Here is a 7,779-nt window from a genome sequence, read left to right as displayed (position 1 = left end):
GACGTCCACCTGCTACCGGACAGCTGCCTGTGCCTGCTCAGCTAATTGGCTGGCAGGTGGCCGGGACAACAGGAGCGTCCGTCTGCCAGGAAGAAGGAGAGCGAGGACATCGAAATCTCCGAGCGTCCTGGAACAAAGATGAAAAGGCTTTTGTGGAAAACAAGTCATGCACACACACACACACATGCACACCTATGCTTGCAATTACAAAAAAAGTTAAAATACACCAACATTTAACCTCACATCAAGCAACGTTTGCAACACACTCTAATGAAGCACACACACTCTCTCTTTCGCTTTATTTTATTGTAGTCTAGCACACACACACACACGCACACACACACGCACACACACACACACATACAGACTTTAAGCTTTGCAGAATAACCTTGGCACCAGCATGGTGCCTGCTTCGCCAGTCTTGTAGATAGATGGTCTTCGATGCAGGCTGGCACAGGCTTTTCATTATGTTCACTACCAATCCATAGGAACTCTGTCTTGGCTTTCTTCCCTCTTTTTTTTTCCTCTCTCATTTGCTTCTGGCTTCCAGCTTACTTTACTGTTTTAACACGTGCTGCTCTTTTTCTGCATTGTCAGTGACCATCCTTTTCCTTTATTTATTGTCTTTTGGTCGCAGTTTTGCCTCTCCTCTCCTCTCCGAGCTTAATTAGGATGTGGGGGAGCTGGTTGTCGGTTGAGTAAGCTCGGTATCAGATGATTAATTGCTGGAGGGGGGTACAGCAGCACAGGAGCAGCATGGCCACAGGAACACAAGGTTACCGGATGGTAAACTCCCCATCCCCCCCCCCCACACACTCATTCTCTGTCCCATCTTCCTCCTTTTCTCCCTCCATCTCTCTCTTTTTCGGTCTCCTTCAGCAACTTTCCCCCTTCCTCTATTCCCAACTCTTCATCTGTCTCATTCACCCTCTCACTCTTCCATCTCTCCTTGTTGATCTCTTGTACAGTAAATTCCCCACACGTTTTACTCGTCTGACCTGAGAGAGTTTTTTTCGGGTGGGACTGATCCGGGGGGCCGCCTCAGAGTGGGAACATCGCTGCACATATGTGTACCGTTAATTAAGATAAAGGGCCGAAGGCAGACGAACGGCATTGAAAAAAACAGCTGTTCATCGCAGTAATGATCATTAGCTCCGTGTATTCATTAACAAGCCTGATTTTATGCATTTTGAGTGCAGTAATTCCCCCTTCAAGTCTGTGCATGGTGGTCAGTAGTCTGCTGACCTTGTCTGCCAGCAGGTTGAGCGTGTCAGACTGTGCCTGTGATTACTTTGCAGATAGTGGACCTGGTCTTCGGTCGGCCGGAGAGCAGGAAATCTATTATGTGATTGGTTTGTTGGCACGGCGCTCAGCGGCGGCGGCATCAAGCGCGAGCGAAGTCTAGACTCTAAATTTAGATTAATGAAAGCGTAGATGGCGTAGAAGTTTATAATTAATAGCGGTGACCTGCAGAGGCTACACGTATTACTAAATGCTGAATGGAGCTGGACGCCTCCCTGACCCCCACACACACACACACACACCTCACGCACTTTGTCACAGGGAATGGAGGCCTCATCTATTTACCAAGTCCCTTTTTAATTTATGGCTTGTTGTGACTTCCCTGCTTGTCGCACAATGTTTTTTCGGTTTATTGTGCAGCGTCACAAGATTTCTGTGGAGTTTCACACCGTGCCTGCGATGGGACGGCAGCCCACCTTGAACAAAGCAAAACGCTGCTTTAGCTCCTCTGCGCGGAACTCATTTCCCCTCGTTTTGTTCGTACCTTGAGAGAGTTTTTCATTTGCCATTCTCGGCCACGACTGTATTTTGCTGCTGCATTCCACTCGTGTGAATTTTTTCTCATTCTCTTCCTCCATGTCTCTGTGTTTTCACTCTCGTTCCCTCCCCTGACGGATACCCACTCGCTCTCCCTCCATCATATCGAGCTGTCCGTCAGAGTGGGGCCCCGTGTCTCTTGGTCTTTGATGGATGGGGAACACGTAGGAGGAGCAGCCGTCCTTAATGGACACGGCGGATTGAAACGCTGGGGGAGTAAATGTTAAGGGCCTCATAAAACATCCACTTCCCCGCCCTCGTCCTATGCGGCCCTCCCCCACATCACCCACACACCTCCTTCCCACAACCGCCCTCCTTAAATCCCCACCCACCCACACACCGTTGCTGGCTTATCCGTCGCTTGCAAGTGTCTTTTGTTTCTTTACATATATATATGCATTTGCATTTGCATTTGTCTATGTGTGTGCACGATTGTATTTATGTACATCAAATCCGCCCTTCCTGCGGTTGTGATAGTTGTGATGGCTGGAGTCAAAGGAGAAGTGACCTCCTTCCCCCTCAATCAGACCTCTGTGAGAGCCGCAGATCAGACGGTGCAGCAGTTTCCAGCTGTGACACGTCACGGCGTGTATGTACAGCGCCCGTGAAGAGCCTTTGCCCCTGACAAAAGGTAACCCTCGGCGTCTACTGGATCGTCAAGATGTAGGGAGGGGGATTAAGAGGAACACTGGTACGGTTGATTTATTTTGTCTGCTCCAGGCAGAGACAAAGGGACCATGTTAAAGAGCCTCCATCAATAAGCCAGTGACATGGCAACCGTGTGTGCGAGGGGCGGTAAGGTCAGCTTTAAAAGTTATGGCTGAAGGGTGATAGCTCTACCACTGAATAACTCGATATCCCCCCAAGGTGGAAGGGTCAAGATGAGTCAAGGACAGTGGCGAGCCGAGGAGGAGGGTGGAAAGTGAATTTAGCTGGAGGGGAGAGACTCGCTGTTTCATCTTGCGCATTGACCCTGGTTATAATACCAATTGCCTGACTTGTTTGATGCAGAAAGAAATCCTTCAGTGCAAGGAATTGCCTTCCCCCAGCAGCTCCGTAGTTTATCTGTGCGTGTGTGTGTATTGGCAGGAGTGTGTGTGGGAGGGTTTGGTGGGGGGGCGACGTGATTTAGATCTTCAGAAACGCACCCGGAATTTAAAAACGCACTGTGGAAAACATTTGAAGCAGTTTTATATGTACGTGTCTGAAAAGACGACCTGAAGCCAGTACGAGGGCTCTGCAGATTCAGCCATTCATCATCATAATGCAGGAGGCATCCAGCGATGAATTAGAATCCCCTGGCCCATGCAACTTCAATAAGCCAAAATAGAAGTTATAGCGGTATGATAAAATCTTTAAGGTGAAGGTCGACACATTACAGCTTTGCAAGGCAAATGGCATCAGTTCCTACTGGCAGTATTTCATAGCTAAAGTCAAGACGTGTACAACAAGACCTTGTTGAGGTCATGTGCTCTGCTCAACTCAGAACGGCGAATGAAGTCATGTTTGGCCGGACCACGTCATAACATCATGGGGCATTCGGAGGGTTTTACAATCCTGTCGCCAGAGCAGAAGTGTTTTTCTGCAAACCACAGATGTTGAATGTTGCAGTTTCTGAACCAGAAATGCAGCACACACTGCTGTGTGTTTAACTCTAGATGATTAGTGGGGTTCAGGCTACAAGACAACCTGGTTAAATAACAATAATAATGTTACCGTCAAGAATGAATAAAACCTTCTCGTAACAGAGTCCAAAGTAACAAGATCCTGGGTTTGTTTGACCCTCCTATCAGCCATTAACAAACCCACCCAATGCATCGCGGCTCCTTCTCTGCTTGTTGCTTGTTGCATTACGTCTCTTGCTGTGAACAAATGCAAAAGCCACGACCTTCAAGACATGGTTTGCATAAACGGACAACAGCGAAATAAATTCTTGGTGACTGGACTGATATTTTAGGACCAATGTGCTGATTTGGTTTGTGGTTGTAATCCTGTCTCGCAGTGAGACGGGGTAGGAAAAAGTACAGGCAGCAAATACAAGCTCATGTTGTTCTGCAGGTAATGAGGAAGTAAATATAGGCTGAATAAAGATATTTATCATTTATCATATCGAAGATATTATCATTGAAATAAACAATGTGTCAGCACATAATAGGAGACACTCTATCTGAGGATAGGGACAATGGCAAAGGTACCGTGGTTGTAAATACTTTAATAAAAGCTAGTCAGGTAGTAATACCTGCACAATGAGGTTCTGAGTGTAGTATGTCTGCACACATTCTGTTGGGTATCTGTGTCGTCTCTCAGTTAATTTACTCTCTAGCTGAATTATTTTTAAAGGATAATAGTTCCTGAAGATTTTCAGTTCATTGTGAGTTGTCTGTCAGTGGGCTTTTTGTGTTATTGTTACATTGCGCCACATTGTACTCATACTACACCTCATTAAATTGGAGTTTCAACTCCACTTCTTCTACCCGAGGTCTCTAGTTTTTGGTTTCCTAAAAAGAAATGACGTGGAGTGACAAACCCAAAAGGGATTCACTTTTTATAGTGTCTTTCAGCTCCAACTGACTGACAGACATGTACAGTTATCTGGTGAACAGTAAAGCATTTAGCAGATGACGGAGAGCGAAACGTAGAGTGAGTGTTGGACTTACAGTGCTATCTCTCAGGAGACACATACTTAACTCTGTGTGCTGTTATGCTAATGCTCATAATGTCATCTTAAGATGATAGTGTGTCAGTGTTGTGGCCCCCAGACGTTTTTTTTTTTACTTAGAAAAGATGTAAATATTTTTCTACCACTATTATTTACTCTAGAGGAGCTGCAAAGGTGCCTTTAAATCTTTGTAATTGTTTTGGTCGACCTTATTAGATCCAACGCTATCTGTGAAATAATTAATCAGAGCATGCTGTGATCTCCTAAAATTTGCTAACATGTCAATTTGAGACTTTGTCATTGAGAGGTCACATTAAAGTCCTGTTTTCCAATTACCTTCCTGCAATGAACCTGCTCTTCATCGTAGCTTCCTCTTTTTACTGAGCTGTAAATGGCAGAGCCCAGCGTCCGATTCCCCTTCCTTCAGAGCCATGAAATAAGGTATTTGCAGCACCAGGTTTATTCAGACATTTCACTGTATCATCATGGCAAGACTTTTTTTATTTGATACGGACGCTCTGATAGCATTTGTTTCTACTTCTTCTTCAGGGGAAAAAAGACTCGTGGAGAGGTGATCCAACTGTTTGTCCATTGAGAGCGTTATAGTGTAATGCTAGTGGAGCTTTGCTTTTATAGCGTTCATTCATGTGTCATTCCCTGTAGGGCGAAGTGCTGCGGTTAGGTGAATGTTTCTTTCCTGCCAGCAGCTGGATTTCAAGAACGTTCGGGCCTAGCAGAATACGAGCCTCAGACATGTTGCCTTCAGCAACATTTCAATCGTTCATTAAGAGAGAGAAAGCAGAATACAGCTTCTTGCTGGATATCTCCCTGTTTCCTCTTCCCCATAAGAGCAGAAAATATGACAAGGAAGAGGAAGCAAATGAAGACTGATTGAGGTGACAGATTGGGTTTGTGATGATCTCATGCAGCAGTGTGTTTGTGTGTGTGGGTGTGTGTGTGTGTGTGTGTGCAGGGGCAGCTTCTTATTAACAGCCCCAAAGATAATGAGACACATCAGGGAACCCAAATCTGTCTTTGACTTATCAAGCAATAGACTGTAGACAGAAACAAACCTGCAGAATTGTGTTTGTATGTGTGCATTGTGGTTACTTGGTAAATAAGGGGCAACAAAGGGGGCTTGAGAGATATAATGTTGGCGAAAGATAGGAGCAAAAAAAATCCATCAGGATGCAGTTTCCCAGAGGAAGAGAGGCTCATCCAGTCAGCTGGGGCTGGACTCGAGTCTGGCATCAGCAGAAGGTAGCTCCTCCTCTTGAGATCAGGCCGCCTCTGGTTGAAGGTTATAAATGGAGAAAAAACATGGAGAGGACCAGGGAACAAGCTGGCAAGAGACAGTGATGGAGCAGTGGAGAGCTAACCTTTACTAACTTTTGTTTTGTGCCTTCCTCTCTCTTCCTTCTCACATTCATGACCTGATCTGAGCTCGTAACTTAGCACCCTTTCTCTCTTTGGCATAAACACTTCTCAGTTACATGAAAAGAGGAGAAACTGTAACGTTTCACACCTCCCTCGCTCCCTCCCGGTTCACTCACACACACACACACACACAGATGATAACACACCCCTCGACAAATGCATGTGCGTTCATGACCACACATCCACACCTAATCGTCTTCTTAGGGAGTGAATAATTACTTTGCCAAAGGGCACAACTGTGATCCCTGGCTGGTATTTAAAGCCTTGTCACTGAATTTAAATCACCCCTCCTCTCCATCGCTTCCTTTAGTTAAGTGGAAATGTCCTCTTCTAGGGCTAATACAGAGATCACAGCCCGAACGTCTTCATCATGGCCACCAGCTAATATGCCGCCACATTGCATGACACGGACCGCCGCAGAATTCACTGTCCATCTTCGCTTGTCCTGGTGTCCAAGTCCAAAGTCTTGATTTCAGTGTTTAACGGTGATTTACAGACAATAACCTTTAGTTTTTTCAAGCAGAGGAAGAGAATGCCGACTCGACGGAAGTGTGCTTGCAATTCTACCCCCTTTAACGAGTTGATCCAGTTATTCTTTCCTCTACCCACCATGTTGAGGCCCTAGGCCATCTGTGCTCTCTTCTGCAACGGGCTCCCACTGCCTCCGCCGCCCTCCCGCTGTTTCCTCAACTCAACCCCTCCGCTGCACTCTAATTCCTCCCGCCCCCCCCCCTCACGGCCTCCATCGAGCATCTGTGGCCGCGCGTCTACTCTGTCTGTGAAAGGAGCTGCGAGCGGTTGAGAGGCCGATCCCGTATTTGTCCTCGTCTGATGTAACTCGTCTCGCAGAATGCATGGTGGCGGAGACTTGGCCCACCTGCTTGTCCGCTCTACCCCGGGTTCCATGATTGGGCATGGTGGAGCAGAGAAACCATTAGGATGCTGAAGCATGAAACCGCTTAACGCCTATGTGTGTGTGTGTGTGTGAGTGTGTGTGTGTGTGTGTGTGTGTGTGTGTGTGTGTGTGTGTGTGTGAGTGTGTGTGTGTGTGTGTGTGTGTGTGTGTGTGTGTGTGCAGCAAGCGAATGCGTATATTTCCTTTTACACGTTTGTGCCCATAAGAGCAAGACCATGAACACGCCAACACACAATACAGAATATCAAAGGACATCAAGTGTATTTGAATTCAGCCAGAGTGCAGCGAGGCACGGCGTGACAAATGGCGTGTGGATGGAGAAGGTATCCAGGTAACCAAACCCCTCATCAGCTAGAAGATCGCAAACATGATGTGGAAATAGAGTACATAGTCCTAATGTGTAGTTGTTGGTTATTAAATATATGAAGGTTGGGTTTATTTTTATTGAGCGTATGTAAAAAAGAAATGTATTCACAGAGGCACAGAATTTCATCCCCGAGGGAAAAAGCCCCCGAAACCACATTTACACTATAATGAGACCCCAGACTAATGAAATTTTCAGATGGGTTGGCAGGCTGACCCAACACACATATTCAATATAAAAAGAGATTCAGAGATATATTGGTCATTTAAATGAAAAAATCATTTTAAAAAAGCCGATTAGAAAGCAGAATTGCGCGAGAGATTATCCTTTTTGAAGGGTGGCTGACGGAGAACCTGTATCATATTAGTTACACATGACTGATGAAATCAGATTTTTAATAAAAACCTGCGCTCCGGTTCTGAATATCATCGAGCGGGTACATCAGCCTAATCCTCGTCGATGGGTTTAAAGTGTGAAGAAATGGGAGCGCCGTTCTTGAGCTTCAACTCTGTCAACACTGTTAGTGGGCCGATGATGCTGCCGAGTGCAATATCTACTGTCACA

The sequence above is a fragment of the Gasterosteus aculeatus genome, chromosome 11 (genome assembly GCF_964276395.1).
Source record: "Gasterosteus aculeatus chromosome 11, fGasAcu3.hap1.1, whole genome shotgun sequence".
Classification (NCBI taxonomy): Eukaryota; Metazoa; Chordata; class Actinopteri; order Perciformes; family Gasterosteidae; genus Gasterosteus; species Gasterosteus aculeatus.
Note: the sequence above shows the minus strand (reverse complement) of the source record.